The sequence below is a fragment of the Hemiscyllium ocellatum genome, unplaced genomic scaffold (genome assembly GCF_020745735.1).
Source record: "Hemiscyllium ocellatum isolate sHemOce1 unplaced genomic scaffold, sHemOce1.pat.X.cur. scaffold_127_pat_ctg1, whole genome shotgun sequence".
NCBI classification, from domain to species: domain Eukaryota; kingdom Metazoa; phylum Chordata; class Chondrichthyes; order Orectolobiformes; family Hemiscylliidae; genus Hemiscyllium; species Hemiscyllium ocellatum.
In genome coordinates this window covers 1,629,968-1,652,249 of record NW_026867726.1, presented here as the reverse complement: position 1 = coordinate 1,652,249, position 22,282 = coordinate 1,629,968, and the positions used below count along the sequence as shown (strand labels likewise).

Sequence of the window (22,282 nt, the reverse complement as noted above, 5' to 3'; positions counted from 1 at the left end):
GTCCACCCACATGGACACGTTGAAGAGCTTGACCGGAGATTGGATTGAAACCGAGAGTTCAATCGACAGAATGAAAGAGGAAGGAGGAAATAAACGGTGATTGTGGATCCCAGCGGATACAGCCACTGAACATGAGCAGGTTTAGTTCAAACACAAGAGGGTTGTTCAGTCAGTAACAGTGTGTTAGAGATGGAGATGAAGTGAGCAGTGAGGGGAAATGTTACCACAAGCTGCCGGTGGACAACTTTCATTGGAACAGGAGGAGGCCATTCAGCCCCTCGACTTTGCTGTGCCACTCATGATGATAATAGCTGATGTGTGACCTAACGTACAATTTTTGAAACCCTTTAATTTCATCAATAAACTCCTCTGCAACAGACAAGATGAGCATTGGAAAAGTAATCATCTGAAAATGCTGGGAAATCAGAAATAAAAGCAGAAATTGCTGGAAACATTCAGAAGGTCTGGCAGCATCTGTGGAGAGTGAACCTTTCAGGACCAGTGACCAGTCAGGTGACCAGCTGCAGCTGACCATTCTGCCTGTTCTGGAACCCTCTCTGGAACAGGTTCTGGTGCGGGGGGAATGAGATTGTCAATAACAACTGAGAGAAACAGGAGGACGGGCTCAATCAGAATAAGGAATTCACTTACCCCTCCCAGTGGGACACTCACCGACACAGTCACACTGCGGAGAGGCCGCTCACCTGCCCCATGTATGGGAAGGGATTTACTCGATCTTACAATCTGCTGAGGTACCAGAGATGGCACAGTGGGTTTAAACCCTTCACCTGCTCCATGTGTGAGAAAGGATTCATTCAAATCTCTCACCAGCGGAGACATCAGTGCATTCCCCCCATGGAGAGGCCATTCACCTGCTCAATCAGAGGATTCACTCAGTCCTCTGACCTGCTGAAACACCAGCGAGCTCACTCTGGGGAAAGGTCATTCACTTGTTCCCAGTGTGGGGGGAGATTCACTCAAATGCAGCACCTGCGGAGTCCCCAATGAGCCCACACAGGGGAGAGGCCATTCAGATGCTGTGTGAGAGAAATGATTCCGTGATCCATCCTGCCCACTGGGACCACACTGGGTCGGAGCTGTTCACCCCTCTGTGTGACAAGGGATTTGCTGCGTCTTCAACATGATTGAGAGCCCAGTGAGCGCTCACAGGGAAGTGGTCATCCACCTGCTCCGTGTGGACTGCAGGACTCTGATTCTGATGTTACTGTCCATCAGAGTCAGGAGTGGCCCTTGTACATGATGACACTGTTGGAGTATTGATGTTGTTGTTGTTAACCACATTAACTGGGCTGGAGTTGACTGAAGTTACATTGCCACTTTCTAAACCTCAGGATGTCTCTCTGGGCAGGATGTCTCTACAAACAGCAATGGGACAATGAGCAGGGATCATTTGTTTTGATTTAAATTGTGATAATAGCACTCCTGCTTCACAGCACCAGGTACAAGGTTGGAGTCCAGCCTTGGTCAATGTGGATTTCCCACATTCTCCCCATGATAGTGTGGGTCCCTTCCAGGTGCTCTGGTTTCCTCCCACAGTCCAAAGATGTGCAGGTTAGGTGGATCAGTCGTGCTACCTTGTCCACAGTATCCAGGATTGTGCAGACTAGGTGGACCAGCCATGGGAAATGCAGTATTACAGGGATGGAGTGCACTGGGTCGGATGTTCTTCGGATGGTCGGTGGGGTTTGATGGGCCAATGCTCTCCTTCCACACTGTCGGGATTCTATTCTATGATTGAGGATAAAGGCTACACAGCCGGGTGTCCTTGGAGAAGGAGCATGTGGTGTGTATCAATGCTCTTGATGCCTTTAGATAGAGGTGGGTTCCGCAGGGGATATAATGCTTTATCTCCACCGCTGCCCACCTCCCCACAACTCTACTTTGATTTAGTCCCTTCCCACTCTGTCACTTGTAATGGTTTGCTTGGCTCGTAATGGGCTTTGTTTGGAAATATTCAATTGGTTACACAAATGGTTTACTGCGGGTGATTATATGTCTCGATTAGAGAGGTGCTGGAAAGTCACAGCAGGTCAGAAGGAAAATCAACATTGTGGCAAAAGCCCTTTTCCAGCACCACTCTAATCTAGGCTCTGGTTTCCAGCATCTGCAGTCCTCACTATTGCACTGCTGGTTATTATATGTTAACCAAAAGCAAAATGGCGTAATGATGATTTTGATGGTGGGAAGGTTGCTGTGATCACATTTCTGGGTCGGAGAAATGGGGAAAAAGAACGCTTCACAGCTCACAGAACGAGAACTGAAAAGCAGTTAAATCAAACCAAAGGTTCAGATAGGGAGGGAATATTTCCCTGGAGTTTGAGTAGATGGAAAGTGATGGTGTCCGGGAATAGACAGCATTTTCTATTACAGAGGTTGAAAGTTTTAAAACTGTTATATTCAGACAGTTTAATTTATTTTCTTTAATTTTATTTGCTGTGCAAGAAACTTTTACAATATTTTAAAACAAAAATTTACAAACCTTGTGTTACAGATAAATGTTAAATAAAATCCATAAAACCATCCCTCACTGAAACCTGTTGTGGAAGTGCAATCTCCTGGAGAATCCCTGCCCACTCCTTCCTACCCGGGCTCCATGACTATATACATACCTGGGAGATAGCAGCAGGAGGAGACCATTCAGCCTTTCAATCCTGCTCCACCATTCAATGGGAAACAGCTGACCATCCAGCTCAGTCTCCTGTTCCTGCTGTGCTCCAATCCCCTTTCATGACTTTACCTCGAAGAACTATATCTAAGTCCTCCTTTGGTTTCACTGCCTTTTGTTCCAGTGGCGTTGCGGTGTTACTGTGTGGGTGTAGGCAGGAGTAATGTGATGGTGCTGCCTCCTGGAGGATGTACTCAGCGTCCCTCATCATCCTGCAGTAACATCAACTGGGTTTCAGCAACTAGAGATAGAACCCATTTCCAGGATATGGGCATCACTGGCTCAGCCAGCATTTATTCCCCATCTCTAGTTACTCTTGAGAAGATGTTCGTGAGCTGCTGTCTTGTACCATTCACAGTCCATTTGGCGCAGATAGACCGACAATGCTGTGTGGGAGAGTGTTGCAGGATTTTGACCGAGTGATTCTCTACCTTTGGTTCTTCAAATGCTGGTTAACTTAATCACAATCTGCACGAGTTTGAGATTTCAGGCTGCAAACCTTCACCATCTAGCACCCTGTATAAAGGAATATGTACAGATTAGAAATTCAGAACAGACAATTCTAGTTTCTCTGGAATATATTTTTCCAATTTCTTCCCCCAAAGCTGTAACCCTCCAGCCCACTTACTCTCTCCCCCCATTCTGACTCTGCTACCCCCTAATGTACACCCTCCCCATTCTCATGGAGTTACTGATAAACAGATCCATGCCACCACTTCCCATCCCTGGTTAGACTCTGCACCCTTTCTGGGTTCACTTCCTTTCCCTTCAGCTGCTGCAAGTCAATAATGTAACAGCAGAATGAAACAAAAGGAAACAGAAAGGGAGGTGGCAGATCCTGGAGAGAAGAGGAACCTTCAGTCTGGGAGAATGGGTCAGATCCTTCTTTGTTTCCCATTGGTCGATGCCCAGTGTTATGACGAGTTGGGGATGGCCTTTGGCCCCACGTAGGTGTGGTGACACTTTGACCTCCCGCCCCCCAACCGATATGTTCGTCCTCCAGCCAATCACAGTGTGAACTACTTTCCGCTAGTTAACCCAAAGCACATGCTCCAAAATCGGCCCACATTCTGTACATTTACAATGCCAGGTTTCCGCACACACGTGTGGTCCCCGTCTCAGGGATTGTGGTAGTTGTAGTCCCCATAAAGCTACTGGAGCCCTGCCTCTGGAAAGTGAATGAAAAGTGTGGGGTGGAGGGTGTTGGGTATAGGATCCCCATTCAGACACACAGAACATATGGGCTGTCCCTGGGTTTTACTGAGACACCTGTTTCCACAGCCTGATTTCTGATGTAAAGAACACAGATTCAGCCAATTGCGGGGTGGGGAGTTTAATAAAGGGGAGCAGATTTTAAGCAGAGCTGGCTCAGTGGCGAGCACCACTGCCTCACAGCGTCAGGGACCCGGGTTTGATTCCAGCCTTAGGTGACTGTGTGGAGTTTACACGTTCTCCCCATGTCTGCGTGGGTTTCCTCTGGGTGCTCCAGTTTCCTCCAACAGTCCAAATATGTGCAGGTTAGGTGAATTGGCCAAACTAACTCAATCATCATCGAAAGGCTACACTGCCTCTCCTGTGCCCAGTGCTCATCTTACGTTAATAACTGGGAAACTGAATCCAAAAATCACCACATTCACCCAAGGAGATTTTTGGAAAATGCAGGATAATCAGGTGGATTAGTGTTCCAAACTTAGATAGTGAGGAAGCATGGAGGAGATAATGATTTTACAATTTTAAACTCAGGGGAGACAGTGATTTATGGTTTTAGATTGTGTAGTATATTCACACCGTACAGAATACTCTGTTGTGAATATCCATCCTGTACTTTATTACAAAGTTAAGATCTCTGATAATGAAAACCAAAACACCCAGGAAACGTCCCCTCACCTTGTAATCTGATAAAGGACTAGTGATAAGTCTGGATGAGTTTAGAATACAGATGGAAAGCGGGAAGATTAAATCCAGTCCCAAGATCCAGTGCTTAAACAAAGGAGACTACAATAGGATGAGACAGGAGTTGGCTAATGTAGACTGGAAGCAAAGAGTTTACGATGGGGCAGTTGACGGCCAGTGGGGAAATATCAAAGCAATGTTTCAAAGTGCTGAGCAAAAGTATATATCAGTGAAAAAGAAGGACTGTAGATAAAGGAGTAATCTGCCATGAGTGGCTCAGGAAATAAGGGAGTCTATCAAATTGTAATAGAAGGCACACAAATTGGCAATGATCAGCGAGAAACTAGGAGATTAGAAAAACTTTAACGATCAACAGAAAGCTAGATGGGATTGGGGATAAAAAGTGACGAGTAGCTAACCCGAGGGCCAGAATAGCAGTTGATACTGCTAGAGGGGAATATGTGGCCTCAGTATTTATTGAAGTACTTAACTGAAGAAGTCTCTCATCATAGGGATGGACCTGATAAAGTTAAAAATTACACCGTGCTCGGAAAGCTAGTGCTTCCAAATAAAACCTGTTGGACTATAATCTGGTGTTGAGAGATTTATAACTTTGTCCACCCCACTCCAACACCGTCTCCTCCACATCAGAATCCTGACAGACAATCCCACTGAAACTGAAGCGCCTGTCAGGTACTGAAGTGAGCCACGGGGGGGTGGGGGAGGGGTGCGATGTTAAAACAATGTGCTGAATTGAACGAGACTTTTTAAACTGCCGTTGCCATGGAGGTAATCCTGATAAACAGCCTCCATTCAAAGCTACAAACTTTGCTAACATGGACTTGGCTGTGTCGCAGTAATTTTTCCAGACGCACTGAGATTTGAAATATTCGCCCACGGACAGAATACACACCTTTCCTTCCAGATGAAAAGGCCAATGATATTCAGATCGGCACGGATCCAGTAACCATCAGGTCTGAACATGAAGCTCAATTTGAATTTTTCATCCACAAATCCACCCTTTCAGTACCCTACAACAGAGAAAACAACTCATCACTGTTAATACAGGATGGAACTTTATAAGACAATTATAGTATTAAATTGTAGTTTCCTTGTTCCCCCCAAAGCTTTAAATCTCAGTCTCACAATTTCTCTCTCTTGTTAACTGAAGACCAAACCAATCTCCTTAGTCCTTCCCTCCACACCCAGTTTTCACAATCTCTCTCCTCTCCTTGAATTCAGTTACCTAGCTCTTGTCTGCAGACTAAGAACCAAATCAATGATTCTGACTCAGAGCCTCCCGGGTGTTGATGAATCCTCCCCCCAGGTCCTCGGGTTTCCGTCCTGTTCGGAATCACATTGGGGAAAAATCAATCTGGAACCTCTCATTTATATTCCCCACCTCCACCCGCTGATGAGAACCATCCTGCACACACTGCATCCTGCACACTGGCAAAATCATATCTGGTTGAACTGAAATGAAGCAAGTTAGAACTCTGATTGCAGGCCCATCCTTGTCCCTTTCCATAACAATCCTGAATTTTCATAAAATGTGTTCTGGTAACTTTCTGCAAAATCCTCCCCCAGTGAATTAGATTACCTCAGAGTACAAGGCATCTGGATCACATGGGCAAATGGGCTGAGGAGTTCAATTTAGAAAAACATGCGAGGTGCTGCATTTTGGAAAAGCAAACCTTAGCAGGATGCGTACAGTTAATAGTAAGTTCCTGGGGAGTGCTGCTAAACAAAGAGACCTTGTTATGCAGCTTCATAGTTCCTTGAAAGTAAAGTCGCAGGTAGATAAGATAGTGAAGGTGGCAGTTGGTCTGCTTGCCTTTATTGGTCAGAGTGTTTAGTATAGGGGTTGGGAGGTCATAATGTGGCTGTACAGTACATTGAGGATAGGAGTTGGGAGATCATGTTTCGGTTGTACAGTTTATTGGCTCGGCCACTTTTGGAATTTCCATACTGCTTTCAATTCCAGTCTCCCTGCTATAGGATGGATGTTGGGAAACTTGAAAGAATTCAGAAAAGATTTACAAGGGTCTTGCCAGGATTGGAAAATTAGAACCATAGGGAGAGGCTGAATAGGCTGAGGCTATTTTCCCTGGATCACTGGACGCTTGAGGTGGCATTGTGGAATTTTATAAAATTATGAGGAGCAATGATAGGGTGACTAGTCATGGTTTCTTTTTTTACCCCAGGGTATGGGAATCTAAAAGTAGAGAGCATAGGTTTAACATGAGAGGGGAAAGACTTCAAGGGGATTTGGAGGCTTTGGAGAGGGTGAAAACAGGTTTACCAGAATGTTGTCTGGGTTGGGAGAGGCTGGAAAAACTTTTGTCTTTGGCAAGTCAGTAGCTGCAGGGTAACCCGAGAGGCACAGACAGAGTGAATAACGTGAATCTTTTCTCCAAGGTGGAAGTGACAAATTCTAGAGCCACACATTTAAGAGGAGAGGAGGCCGTTTAAAGGAAATGAAAACCAAAACAACTGCAGATGCTGTAAACCAGAAAGAGAAACAGAAGCTTCTGAAACAGCTCAGCAGGTCCAGCAGCATCTGTGAAGAGAAATTAGTGTTAATGTTTCTGAGGAAGGGGGACCAGCCACGAAACATTAACTGATTTTTCTTCACAGATGCTGCATGACCTGATGGGCATTTCCAACAATATCTGTGCAGGTTTAAAGGGAGATCTGTCAGGCAAGTTTCTTAAGCAGAAGGTGGTAGTTGACTAGAATGTACTCTCCTGGGAGATGGTAAAAGCAGAAACAATCACAACGTTTTTGAGGCGTTTGGGCAGACATAAGCAGGCATGGGGTGGCAGGGATATGGATCATGTACAGGCAGATGGAATTAGTTTGGAATGGCATCATGATCCACACAGACACGGTGGGCTGATTATTCTGGTGCTGTAACTGTTACGTTTTCCAAAGGGAAGAATGTCTTTTGAAGAAGTAACAAAGGATTGATGAGGGCAGAGCGATGGACATGATCTACGTGGACTTCAGTAAGGTGTTCCGCAAGGCTCCTCAGGGGAGACTGGTTAGCAAGGTTAGGTCTCATGGAATACAGAGGAAACCAGCCAATTTGATACAGAACTGACTCAAAGGTAGAAGACAGAGTGGTGGAGGGCTGCTTTGCAGACTTGAGGCCTGTGACCAATGGAGTGTCACAACGATCGTTGTTTGATCCACTACTTTTCGTCATTTATATAAATGACTGGAATGCTAACATAGGAGGTATGGTTAGTAAGTTTGCAGATGACACCAACATTGGAGGTATAGTGGACAGTGAAAAAGATTACCTCAGAGTACAATGGGAACTTGATCAGATGGGCGGATGGGCTGAGGAGTGGCAGATGGAGTTTAATTTAGAAAAATGTGAGGTGCTACAGTAGGGACTTATCCACTTAATGATAAGGTCCTCAGGGGCATTGCTGAACAAAGACACCTCCGAGTGCAGATTCATCGCTTCTTGAAAGTGGAGTCGCAGGTAGATAGAATAGTGAAGGCAGCATTTGGTATGATTTCCTTTATTGGTCAAAGCATTGAGTACAGGAGTTAGGAGATCATATTGCGGCTGCACGGGACATTGCTTAGGCCACTGTTGGAATAATCCATACAATTCTGGTTGCCTTCCTATCAAAACAATATTGTGAAACTTGAAAGGGGTCAGAAAAGAATTTCAAGGATGTTGCCAGGACTGGAGGATTTGAGATACCAGGAGAAGTTAAATAGGCTGTGTTCCCTGGAGCGTCAGAGGCTTGCAAAATCGAGGTTTGCAAAATCACGAGGGGCATGGATAGGGGAAATACACAAGTTCAGATGGTTGGCATAGTGTCATGGGCCGAATGGCCTGCTTCCACACTGTAGGGATTTAGTCACTAAGTATAGGAATTAGCTACAGTTGTGTCTGTACTGGGTATTGGTGAGGCCAGCTTTAGGATACTACATTCAATTCTAATCTCCCTGATTTTGGAAAAAAATGTTACAACAATAGGAGTCAACCTCATAATAACAAGTTCCTGGGAAGTGTACCAGAACAAAAGCACTGTGCAGAGTGGGTTGATAATTCCTTGAAAGTGGGGTCGAAGGTAGACAGGTCGGTGAAGGTGGTGTTTGGTATGCTAGCTGTTATTGGGCAGTGCATTGAGTATAGGAGTTGGGAGATCATGGTTCGGTTGGACAGTATATTAGCTCGGCCACTTTTGGAATCCCCAGACTGCTTTCCATTCTGGTCTCACTGCTACAGGAAAGATGTTGGGAAACCTGAACAAGTTGATCAAAGATTTACAAGGGTGTTCCCAGTATTGGAACATTTGAACCATAGGGAGGGGCTGAGACTATTTTCCCTGGAGCAGGAGATGCAGTGGGATGGCTTTATACAACTTCATATAGTTGTGAGGAGCAACAACATGGTGACTAGTCAGTTTCTTTATTCCCAGGATAGGGGAGTCCAAAAGCAGAGGGCATAGGTTTAAAGTGAGAGGGGAAAGACTTCAAGGGGACCGTAGGGACAACTTGCTTGCTACATGCATAAATGAGCTGGTTGGCATGGACGATTAGGACAGAGGGTTTGTTTCCATTCTGTACATCTCTGTGACTCTGTTTTACAAAACTTGAGGAGAGTTTCAGAAAATATCTGCAAGGCTATTGTTAGGACTGAGGAGTTAAAGGGAAAGGCTGAATAAGCTGGGGCTTTTTCCCCAGAGCGTCAGAGACTGACGGGTTACCTTACGGAGAAGCACAGACAGGGTGAATAGCCAAGGTCTTTGTTTCCACCCAGTGTCGGGGAGTTCAAAACTACAGGGCGTTGGGTTTTAGGTGAGAGGGGAAAGGTTTCAAATGGACCTGAGGGCCAAACGGTTCACTCAGAGTTTGGTGAGCGTATGGAATGAGATGCTATAGGAATGATGAACACAGGCCAAATTAAATTTAAAAGGTGTCTGGAGGGGAACATGAATAGAAAGTATTCACGTGTGATATAGGCCAACTCTCCCAAATGGAGCTGGATCAGGTTAGGATATCTGGTCGACATGGACGAGTTGGACTGAAGGGCCTGTTTCCGTGTTGGATAACTCTCTGACTCGAAGTGCCTCAGCAAAATGGTGGAAATTCACAATAAAAACAAAAAGTGCTGGAGATCCTCAGCGGGTCAGGCAGCATCTGAAATGGTGACAGATGCAGGAAACATTGCAGCCTGGAAGTAGTGTTGAGATGATCACACCAAGCATTACAATATCGATTACACGCTGAGTGCCAGAACGTGGGACCAGAATAAATAGGTGCTGGATGACCAGCATGAATACAATGGGGATGGAAAGCAGACGTTCTGGGTCAGGACTATTCATCAGGACTGACAGAGTCCCGACCCAAAACATCAACTTTCCTGCTCCTCTGATACTGCCTGACCTGCTGCACTTCCCCAGGTCCACATTGTGTACACTCTGACTTCCAGCAATGCCCACATCTTATCCATCCTGGTCATTGTGTTCAGGCCAGGCAGCATCAGTAGTGCTTGGTGTGTCCATCTCAACACTTCTTCAAGTGCACGATCTACCTGCACCTCTACTTTCGAGGAATTATGAATCTGCACTGCGAGGTCTCTTTGTTCAGCAACACTCCCCAGGACCTGACCATTATGTGTATCAGTCCTTCTAAGCTTTGCTTTTCCAAAATGCAGCACCTCACATTTATCTAAATTAAACTCCATCTGCCACTCCTCAGCCCATTTGCCCATCTGATCAAGATCCCATTGTAATCCGAGGTAACATACTACATTGTCTGCTATGCATTCAATTTTAGTTTCAAATGCTAACTTACTAACTATATCTCATATGTTCACATCCAAATCATTGTTATAAATGACAAAAAGCAGAGGGCCCAGCACCGATCCTTGTGGCACTACACTGATCACAGGCCTCCAGTCCAAAAAACAATCTACCTCCACCACCCTCTATCTTCTAACTTTGAGCCAGTTCTGTATCCAAATGGCTAGTTCTCCCGGTATTCTGTGAGATCTCATCTTGCTAACCAGTCTCCCATGGGGAACCTTACCAAACGCCTTACTGAAGTCCATAGAGATCACATCTACCACTCTGCCCTCATCAATCCTCTGAGTTAATTCTTCAAAAACAGCTCAATCAAGTACGAGACACATGATTTCCCACACACAAAGCCATGCCGACTCTCCCAAATCATAGAATATAGACAAGTACAGCACAGAACAGGCCCTTACATCCACGATGTTATACCGAGAGTTAATCCTAATGTAAAACATAGTAACTTAACCTACACACCCCTCAACTCACTGCTATCTATGTGCACGTCCTGCAGTCGCATAAATGTCCCCAATGATTTCGCTTCCACCACCACCACTGGTAACGCATTCCAAGCATTCACAACTCTGTGTAAAAAACTTACTTCGGACGCGTCCTTTATACCTTCCTCCTAATATCTTCATAGTATGACTTCTCAAACAAGTTAATCCTGCCCTGGGGAAAAGTCTCTGTACACCTCTCAGGTCTCCTCTCTTCCTCTTTTTCTCCAGAGAGAAAAGTCCGAGCTTATTCAAACTTTCTTCATACAGGAAGCCTTCCAGTCCAGGAAGCATGCCGGTAAACCTTGTTTGCACCCTCTCCAAAGCCTCTGTACATTTCCTGTAGTATTGAGACCAGGACTGGACACAAACTTCCAAGTGTGGTCTCACCTGGGACTTGTAGAGCTGTAGCAAAACCTCACGGCTCTTAAACTCTATCTCCCTGTTAATGAAAGCCAAAAAAAATTTGCTTTGTTAACAACCCTATCCACTTGGTTGGCAACTTTGAGGGATTTATGTACTTGCACACCCAGATCCCTCTGTTCCTCCACACTGCCAAGGAACATGTCTTTAATCCTATACTCAACATTCAAGTTCGCATTTATCCAGCCATTTCTCAGCCCAGCTCTGCATTCTGTCTATGTTACGCTGCAGCCTGCAGTAGCCCTCTATATTATCGGCGACACTTCCAATCTTTGTGTCATCGGCAAATTTACTAAGCTAACCATCAACCTCCTCATCCAAGTCATTTATAAATCCTACAGACACCCAAGAACGGAGCTCTGCGGGACCCCACTCAACACTGTCCTCCAGACAGAATACTTTCCATCTACAACCACTCTCTGCCTTCTGTCAGCCAGCCAATTCTGAATCCGGATACCCAAATCTCCCTGTGTCCCATACTTCCTGACTTTATGGATAAGCCTACCATTGGGAAACCGAACAAAAGCCTTGCTGAAATCCATTTATAACAGATCCACTGTTCTGCAGTCGTTGACCTGTCTTGACACGTCCTCAAAGAACTCAATAATCACACTATGCTTTGACAAATTGTCATAAATTCTATCCCTCAGAATTATTTCCACAACTTTGCTGACAACAGATGTAAGACGGACTGGTCTGTAATTGCCACCGATTTCCCTATTTCCCTTCTTGAAAAGAGGAACAACATTCGCCTCCTTCTAATTCTCTGGGACGACTCCTGTAGAGTGAGGCGGCAAATATCCTCGCCAGCAGCTTAGCAACCTCCTTTCTCGCTTCCTGGAGCAGCCGAGGATAAATCTGGTCTGGCCACGGGGACTTATCAAGCTTAATGTTTTCCACAATTTCCAGCACATCAATTTCATCAATCTTGATCTGTCCTTGCTTTTCTAAATACATGTAAATCCTGTCCCTCAGGGTACCCTCTAACAACTTGTCTAGCACCGACGTCAGGTTCACGCGTCTGTAGTTCCCGGGCTTGTCCAAACCGCCTTCCGTAAACAGTAGCACCACATTAACCAACCCCAGTCTCCTGGCTCCTCAGCTGTGACTATCAATAATACAAAACTCTCAGCAAGGGGCTCAGCAATCTCTTCCCTGGCTTCCTACAGAATTTTAGGGTACACCTGATCAGATCCTGGGGATTTATCCACCTTTATGCGTTTCAAGGTATCCAGTACCACCTTCTGTGTAATATGGACATTTGTCAAGATGATGTCACCATCTATTTCCCGACATTCCATAACTCCCATGTCCTTCTCCACAGTAAACAATGATGCCAAATACTGGTTTTGTCTCTCTCCCTCCAACCCCATCCTTAACCCCATTTGCCAAAGCTGTATCCTGTCCCCTTTTTGCCCTCCTGATTTCCCTCTTCAGTATACTCCTACTGCCTTTATACTCGAAGGATGTTTTGGATTGGAATAAATACAAAATGGTACATCTTGATTTTAAAAAAAAGGCATGAGTTACACTCATTAAAAGTCAGGCCATGAGAAGTGGTATAGAATAAAGAGACCTCGGTGTTCAGATTTTTGATATATGTGTCACATGTAGACAGGGTGGTTAAAAAGGTGTTTAGCACATTTATCTTCATTGCTCAGACCTCAGAGGAGAGGAGTTGGGACGGGATGTTGAGGTTGTACAGGATGTTGGGGAGGCCTCTTCTGGAATACTGTGCCCAGTTCTGGTTGTGCTGTCATGGGAAGGATATTATTAAACTGGAGCGAGTTCAGAAGAGTTTTACCAATAGGTTAATGGGAATGGATGGTTTAAATTTTAAGCAGCGTTGGATAGACTGGGACTTCTTTCACTGGAGCGTAGGAGGCTGAGGGGTGACCTTATTAGAGATTTAGAAAATGCTGAAGACTATCAGTAATGTAAACAACAGGTGCCCTTTCCAGGACGGGGTGCGATTCAAGACTGGGTATATACATTTTAAAGTGAGAGGAGGAAAGCTTTAAAACGACGTTTGGGATTTTATTTTTTTGTTTTTGCATAGAGAGTGGTTCACGTGTGGAATATACTTGCAGAGGATGTGGAAGCTGTGAATGCAATTACAATTTCAGGGTAGCACAGTGGCTCAATGGCTAGCAGGGCTGCCTCACAGCACCAGGGACACAGGTTCAATTCCTGCATTGGGTGGCTGTCCATGTGGAGTTTGGATATTCCTCCCCATGTCAGCGTGTGTTCCTCCAGGTGCTCCCATTTCTTCCCACAAGCCACAGACATACAAGGTAGGTGAACTGGCCGTGCTCAATTGCCCATCGTGTTCAGGGATGATTGGGTTTAGTGAATTAGTCAGGGGTATATGTAGAGTAAAAAGGGTAGGGGAATGGGATTCTAAAGAGGAAAAAACATTTGGACCCGTATATCGATCGGGAATGCTAGGATGGATTTGGACCAAGTGAAGGCAAATGCGATTAGTTCAGATCAAAATTATGGTCAACACGGACTGGTTGGACCACAGGGTCTGTGTCAGTGCTGTATAACTTTATGACTCTTACGCTCCTACCTCTGTAAATTCCTGTGTGCTCGGAACTCTCCCTGTCAATGCCACCTCATCCAGCCTTACAACTCTTCCATATCTCAATAATTCCTCTCCAGCCTCAAACCCCAAAAATTTCTATCATAAATATCTATCTTTGTAACATCCTCCATCCTCAGAATACTTTCCAACTTTCATGCCCTCCAGATTTATTATGCTCCCTATCTCTAATCCCCTCCCCTCTCTGAAAACTTTGCGATATGTGCCTTTCTTTATTTCCAGCCTCCAGGACACCCAATTTTTATTTCTCACTTGATGATGGCCCTTTCTGATTCCTGAGCTGAGCTTCTGAATTTCATCTTAAAACTCTCCGTCTCACTTACCTCCCAAAAACATCGACCAACCATGTGTCATCTATTCTAGTATCACCTTTTCTGACCTGATGTCCAATGGAGCCTGTCATATTCCTGTCATAAACATCTCAGCTGTATACAGAACAGAAAAATACTCTGGTGATCCATCTGTGAGAAAGGAAACTACCACCGAACTATCCTGATCTATTTTCCAGTACTTGTGGAAAAGTCTCCTCTATCATGGCATCACAAGTGCACACTAAATACATCTTAAATGTTTTTGGGATTTGTGTCTCCCACCCTTACAGACAGTGAGGTTCAGTGCAACTGTTGTTCTATAATGACATTACCCACAGGAACACAGAGCAGCTGGGTCTGTGCAAACCAGAGATCGCCCACACATTGGGAAGGATGGCAGGATCCCTGAGAGGGGGTACAGGAGATTTACCAGGATGGTTCAAGGCATGGGGGATTTTAGTTGCAGGAACATGGGTGTTAATGGTACAGATCAAGAATATCCATCTACAATAGATGGACTCTCCTTTCTAACCTCTCCCCTTGCCTGGGCTGGGTAACCTTCAGGTTAAACCCACCACCAGACATTTCTCCCTAATGAGAGAGCAGCCCTATGGTCTGGGAGGACAATGCTGCCTTTCCCTTTTACACAGTGATGCCACTGTACCCCGGGGGTGGGGAGAGGGAATGCTGAAGGTGGGGGATGGGACACCACTCAGGCACAGTGCTTTGTCCTGGAGGATGTTCACTTTCTTTAATATTGTTGGGGGCTGCACTGATGCAGGCAAGTGGGGAATGTTCCAACACAATCCTGATGTGTACCTTAGAGAGAGCAAACAGACATTGGGGAATCAGGGGTTTGGGGAAACTGAGGTTGTTCTCCTTGTAGCAGAGGCAATTGTGGCTGCCCTGTGACAGAGGGGTTTACAGAAATTATACATTAGAATAATCAACCTTACACTCATCAGCTCTTCATAAACTGTTGACAAGACATATATGAAAGACTTGGGGGAGATCTATTGACAGGATGGTTTGATTGAAAGGAGAACTTTTATGCATCAAATAGGAATGAGCTGGAACACAATACTCACAACTAAATGCAAATATCCAGGTACTGATGAATTGAGTAATTCTGTCAGAGTTTGGTGTTACAAATACTGAGGTTACCATCTGAATGTCCACCTGTAATACAAGTTTATAAAATCCGTCACTGTCAGATCAGGTTAGAGACCCGCACCATCCCCTCCTCCTGGCCCAGGATGACTGGACACATTACCCCTTGTGGAGGTCAGCAGTCAGTTCAGGGGGAAATGTATGTGGGTTTCTATCAGTTTCCATCTTGGGACTTCATGTGACTGAACAGGGCAGATCTTTGACACATGGGAGAGAATGTTCCAAGTGTTAGTGAGATGTGGAGAGCAGGATTTGCTGCTTCTTCTTTCCTTCTGTGCTGCCGCTGTGCCTCATCAATAACACATGGCGGGGGCGGGGTGGGGGGGGGGGGGTGGTGGTGGTGAAAGGCTCATGCAGCTTCAGGGGCAAGTGGTCACCATTCTGACCAGATAGGCAGTAAGCTCCTCCCAGTCATTCCATAGAGTATCCCTTAAAAGACAGCAACTATGTATGCTTCCCACTGCCCAGTGTTCCCAGGAAAAGTTTAGAAGAATGATGGGGAAAATCTCCTAGGAAAGGCATAACAGTAAAGTTCCAAAAGGATTATGAACAGTTTACACAAAGGGATTCATTGGAGAAGTGGGCAACAAGTTGGCAAATGGAGTATCACTTGGGAAAATGTGAAGTTGTTCATTTTGGAGGAGATAATAAAAAGAACAGAGGACTATTTAATTGGGGGAAACTGTAGAAAGCTGCACCACAAAGGGAGCAAGAGGTAAATGTGCAGGAAACAAAGCAAGCTAGCACAAAGTTACACCAGGCTATCAGGAAGGGGAATGGAATATTGCTCCTGATTTCAAGGGATTTGCAGTATAAGAGTTTAAAGTATATACCTGAGAGCAACTTTATGCAGTGTGAGTGAGACCACATCTGGAGTGATGAGAGAAGTTTTGGTTCCTTTATTTAAGGTAATACATCACTTCATCGGAGGCATTCAGAGAAGGTTGACTGGGATGATCCTTGGTTTGAAGGGATTCTCTTTGAAGAAAAGGCTGAAGAAGTCGGGACTCTACTCACTCGATTTGGGAAGAATGAGAAGTGAACTCTTTCAAACATGTAGGCTTCCTACGGGCGAGGGGGAGACAAGCAAAATTTTACAGATTGGAATTCCTGGTGCTTGTGATTGTGTAGATGTCTGAGCAGAAGGTCACCTTGGGGTCAGAATAGCAGAGCAATATTGTGGAGTGTAGTTTTGCCTCAGTTCCCAGTGAGAGAGGGAGGCTCTGCAGTAAGGGAAAGGAATTTGTAATAGCAACTGAAGGCAATGGGTTGAACCATTGCAATGTTTCATTGGAGGAAATTGCAGCTAATCGAGTAGTGGGAGTGTGGCAAACAGCTTGATAACAGAATAACAGTGGAGCAATGGAGAGGGATGATGGGGAGGTAGAGCTGGACATGGTCAGTGTACATGTGAAACCTAACAGTGGTTTTGGACGATGTCACCTCCTGGCAGTATGTAGGTGAGAAACTGAAGGGACCAAGGATAGATCTTTGAGTTACACCAAATACAAGGAATTCAGAAAGGAAAGGGAGAGTGGAGATGGAGAAGGATTTTCCAACAACCTTGAAGTCAAATATTAGTTAGTAGCAGAATGGGTGAGCAGGACATAACCAGAAAAGACAGACAGAACAAGGAACAATATCTGTGAATTGGTGAGGGGGAGTGATGATGATGAGGAGGAGGAGCCTGACTCTTCATTCTATTTCTCCATTCGTGAGATTACCCAACCCCACCCTAGTCTCAGCTCATTTACTGAAATACTTGTCCATCCCTGTGTTATCTCCAGACTTCATTATCCAAACACACTCCTGGCCAGCCTCCCATATTCAACTTACATATAATCTCAAGAATATCTTAAACTCTACTGCCCAAGTGTTTGCTTGCTCTATAACTTGTTGATCCAACAAAAGGCTCCCGTTTATAAGCAACTTCAAATTCTCACTCAATGTACTTCCTGGCTGTGAACATCCCTGTCTCCCTGCACCACACAACCTGTGAGATCTCGACAACTCATTTTCTGTCAGACTCCCAACGATGTGTTTATTCATTGCTTCACCGGATTGGCTGTTTCTACTGTTGCCAAGGCAACACGGTCTGGAATTCCTATCCTAACCCTTTCATATCTGTTTTTCTCCTTTAAGGTATTCCTGAAAACTTGCTTATTTGGCAATTCTTTTGATCACCTGACCTAATATACCCATCTGTTGCCTAATGTCAGAAATTATCAATAATATTTCTGTGAAATTATAAAAATGATAAAAATACGAACTGTTGTTGATTTGCACATACATTTGCAACTTTTCTCTGTCGCTGAGTGAATAATCTGTAACATCTCTTACCCAACCACATTGTGGGAGCACCTTCACCACACAAACTGCAGCTGTACAAGGAAGTCAAACATCACCCTCGCCCCAGGCAATGGGGCTTTGGCATTAATCACTGGGATCTGTGGAAGGAGAAACACAGTTGATATTTCAGGGAGTGCTAAATGCATTACAGGGAATGAAAATGTTGCAGAATTTGATGGTCCGAAATGGAAGGAAAATGCAGTCTTTTGTTGTAAAAAGGAATTATTCACTGGCAAAGTGATTGTGGAAAATTCAGTCCGTTTAGAGAGCAGCACGTTGTCAGGGGTTGGGCAACAGAGGAAAGTTAACTTACAAAAGGTGTGTGAAAGGAACAGTAAAACACCCTCTTTCCCAACACTTTAACTCCCCTTCCTGCTCCACCAAGGACATGCAGGTCCTGGGCCACCTCCACCGCCAAATCCCAGGCATCTGATGCCTGGAGGAAGAATGCCTCATCTTCTGTGTTCGGATCCTCCAACCACATGGGATCAATGTGGATTTCACCAGTTTCCTCATTTCCACTCCCCCCCATCTTATCCCAGATCCAGCCTTCCAACTCTGCACCACGTTCTTGTCCATCTTCCTTCCCACCGATTGGCTGCTGCCTGACCTGCTGTGCTTTTCCAGCATCACACTCTGACATTGAAAACACCCTGACTCTGACACTCTAAACCCTGCCCTATCACTCCCTGCCAGGCAAAGCTGTGCATGTGTCCCCCTGCAGCTTGCCCCTCACAAAGTTGGCTGCCACACACATGTCCCATGAACCACTGCCCCCAATAAAGGTGGCGGCGCTCACTCGCACCATTCACCATTTGAAGCATTTTCCCGTTTGCCACAAACACGGTCCTGGGAATTTCAGATTGGTGTTTTCCGATGTGCACTAAGTTCTGTAAAACGTCTCAGCACGTTCCATTAAAATTTCCTTCTCTTCCTGGTCAATATGCCTTTCCTTTCCCCTGCCCTGCACCTTCACACATTCCCAATGCCTTGGTCACAACACACACTGTGCTGCCAGTGAAGCTGATCACGTGGTTGCTTATAGCCACGCCCCTCATTCACTCCGATTGGTTGGAGGACCGACAGGCACTGCCTGGTCTTCCAGTCCCAGCCCCATCTTCTTATAAGAGGTATAAGAGTGAGGGTTCATTCCTGTTTCTCCTGATGTCAGACATTAACAACAACTACCTGCATTGTATGGAGCCTTTCACACTGACAATTCTCCTAAAGTGGTTCACGAATGCTGATTAAAGAGAACAACGTTAAGATACATATTAAAGGAGGACAGAGGGGGTTAGGAAATATATTCAAGAGGTTTTTTTTAGATTAGATTACTTAGTGTGGAAACAGGTCCTTTGGCCCAACAAGCCCACACCAACCCTCTAAGAGCAACCCACCCAGACCCAATCCCCTACATCCAACACTACGGGCAATTTAGCATGGCCAATTCATCTAATCTGCACACTTTTGGACTGTGGGAGGAAACCGGAGCACCCGGATGAAACCCACACTGACACGGGGAGAATGTGCAAACTCCACACAGACAGTTACCTGAAGTGGGAATTGAACGCGGGTCTCTGGTGCTGTGATGCAACAGTGCTAACCACTGTGCTACCCATCTGCAGCTCCAATCGTGGAGTGATGCATGTGGGGAACAACTTACAACGGAGACAGTTAGTGGTTAACCACAGCTTAACAACCCCACGTCCTAGCCCCCTACCCCACACACTAGGCCTTGTTCTCACAGCCTGTCATTACACACTACCTATGGTTAGCCATTAATAGTCTCCATTAACAGCTAATCACCCTCCCCCAGCCAGATCGTTATCTACTCCTTTATCCAACCGTTCTTCTCGCTCTATCCCTACCTATCCTTTACTCCTTACATCCTCCCCAAACCCTACCTTCTGCATATAAACCAACATTTGTTCTCACAGTAACATCAGCTGTGAGGAAGGGACACCAGATCTGAAACGTTAACTCTGATTTCTCGTCACAGATGCTGCCAGACCTGCTGAGCTTCTCCAGAACCTTCTGGTTGTTGTTTCTGATTTATAGCATCTGCAGTTCTTTTGGTTTTAATTTACCAGGAGTTTGTAATTCAGGTCCAACAGCCTCTGTCCCAGTCCCTGCTGTCTCTCCCACCCCCACCCAGTGACACTGCACCTGCACAGCTCATGGACAGGTGTCGTCTTGCTGGCCACACCCCTCATTCACTCCCATTGGCTGCAGGACCGCAGAGACTCTCCTCCCATTGGTCTGGAGCTGCCATCAATCAAGCCATCCTCCATTGTGTGGTGAGTGGTGGGCTCCTCGCTCTCTCTGCCTTGGGATGAGATTCATACTTCACAGTGAATAGGGCAGTATCACAGAGCACAGGGGCTGGGGGCTATTCAGCCCATTGGGGCTGTACGCTCTCCGTCTGGAGATGCTGCAAATCCGTCCCAACTCCCCTCGCATTTACCCACAGCCTCCCAATCTTTCCGTAAAAAGTAAAATTGCAAATCTGTTTGAGAACACCTGCTGAATCTGTGTCCACCCGCTGTTCAGACTGTTCCAGATGCTCAGAATGTACTCAGTAAAATATAGGTCACATATTTACCTTATTTTCCGTTTAACTCAAAGTAGTTACTAATATTGTGACATTGTTAACAATTCCCCTCTCTCTGCAAATTAAATATCCTAGAAACAAATTTGCACCTGGTCGAAATCACTGCTTAACCTTCTCAGATCCAAGAATTCTGTGCTGAGATGTACAGCTCAGAAACAATGGACCAACTCGCCCATGCCAACTAGGAATCCTAAACTAACAGAGTCCCACTTGCCAGCTATTGGTCTGAATTCCTCAAAACCCTTCCTAATCACGTACCCAATCGGGTGCCTTTGAAATGTTGTAATTGTATCAGTCTCCACTACTCCATCTGGGAGCTCATTCCATCCACACACCACACTCAGCCTGAAAACGTAGCCCCTTTGATCCCTTTTAAATCTTTGCCCTCTCAACTTAAACCCACATGGTCTTGTTTTGGACTCACCTAACCTGGGGAAAAAAAGACCCCAGCTGTTCACCATATCCACACCCCTCGTGATTTTATAAATCTCCCAAACGTCACCTCTCAGTCTTTGATTCTCAAGGGAATTTAACCCCAGCCTATTTAGCCTCTCCGTGTAGCCCAAATCCTCCAACTATAGCAAATCTTTGTAAATCTTGTCTGAACCATTTCAAGTTTCTCAACATCCTTCTCAGAACAGGAAACTTCGAACTGAAAACAGAATTCCTGAAATGGCTTTATCATAGAATAAGGAACATAGAAAAATACAGCGCAGTACAGGCCCTTTGGCCCTCGATGTTGCGCCGACCCAAGACCACCTAACCTACACGAGCCCACTATCATCCATTTGCCTATCCAATGCCCGTTTAAATGCCCATAAAGAGGGAGAGTCCACCACTGCTACTGGCAGGGCATTCCATGAACTCACAACCCGCTGAGTAAAGAATCTACCCCTAACATCTGTCCTATACCTACCTCCCCTTAATTTAAAACTATGCCCCCTCGTAATATCTGACTCCATACGTGGAAAAAGGTTCTCATTGTCAAATGTCCTATCCAGCCACAATATGACGTCCCAGCTTCTGTATTCAATGCATTGCCCAATAAATATAAGCAAACCAAACACCACCTTCACTACCTGCGACTCTACATTCAAGGAACAATGTACCTCTTTTTTCAGCAACACTCCCCAGGAACTTACCACTAAATGCATTAAGTCCTGTCCTGGTTTGCCTTACCAAAATGCAGCAGCTCACATTTGTCTACATTGAACTCCATCTGCCATTCCTCACTCGAATGGCCCATCTGATCAAGATCCTGTTGTATTCTAAACTAACCTTCTTCACTGTCCACTACACCTACAATTTTGTATTTTCTGTAAACCTACCTCATATGTTCACATCCAAGTTATTTATTTAAGGACCCAATATCCATTCCTGCAGCACACTGCTTTTCAGAGACTTCCAGTCCACAAAGCAACCCTTCATCACCACCCACTGTCTCCTACCTTCAAGCCCGTTTTGTATCCAAATAGATAGTTCTCCCTGCATTCCATGTTATCTAACCTTGCTAACCAGTCTGCTCTGTGGAACCTTGTTCAATGCCCATATAGACAATGTCCACAGTCTGTCTTCATCAATCTTCCTAGCACTTCTTCAAAAAAAACCTCAATCAGGTTAGAGTGACAATTTCCCACGCACAAAGCCATGCTGACTCTCTAATCATTCCTTGTCTTTCCAAATACATGTAAATCCTGTCCCTCAGAATCCCTTCCAACAACTTGCCTGCCACTGACTTCAGGCTCACTGTTCTCGTGTTCCTTGGCCTTTTGTTACCACCTTTATTTAAAAAAAAAGAATGGCACCTGTCTTCCAGCACCTCACCTGTCACGGACGATAATACCAATATGTCAGGGAGGTGCCCAGCAATCACTTCCCGAGCTTCCCACAAATTTCTGGAATACACCTGATCAGG

General features: G+C 45.3%; 1 long non-coding RNA gene across 1 annotated transcript; it reads right to left on the bottom strand.

Annotated features, from left to right (window-relative positions):
• Window positions 1–2,991: 2,991 nt before the first annotated feature.
• LOC132809483 (uncharacterized) lies at window positions 2,992–15,354 on the bottom strand. The gene is made up of 3 exons (XR_009642351.1): window positions 15,326–15,354; window positions 5,493–5,610; window positions 2,992–3,202 (listed from the first exon to the last, which is right to left on the bottom strand). It is a non-coding gene; the product is annotated as an uncharacterized LOC132809483 (long non-coding RNA).
• Window positions 15,355–22,282: the final 6,928 nt, after the last annotated feature.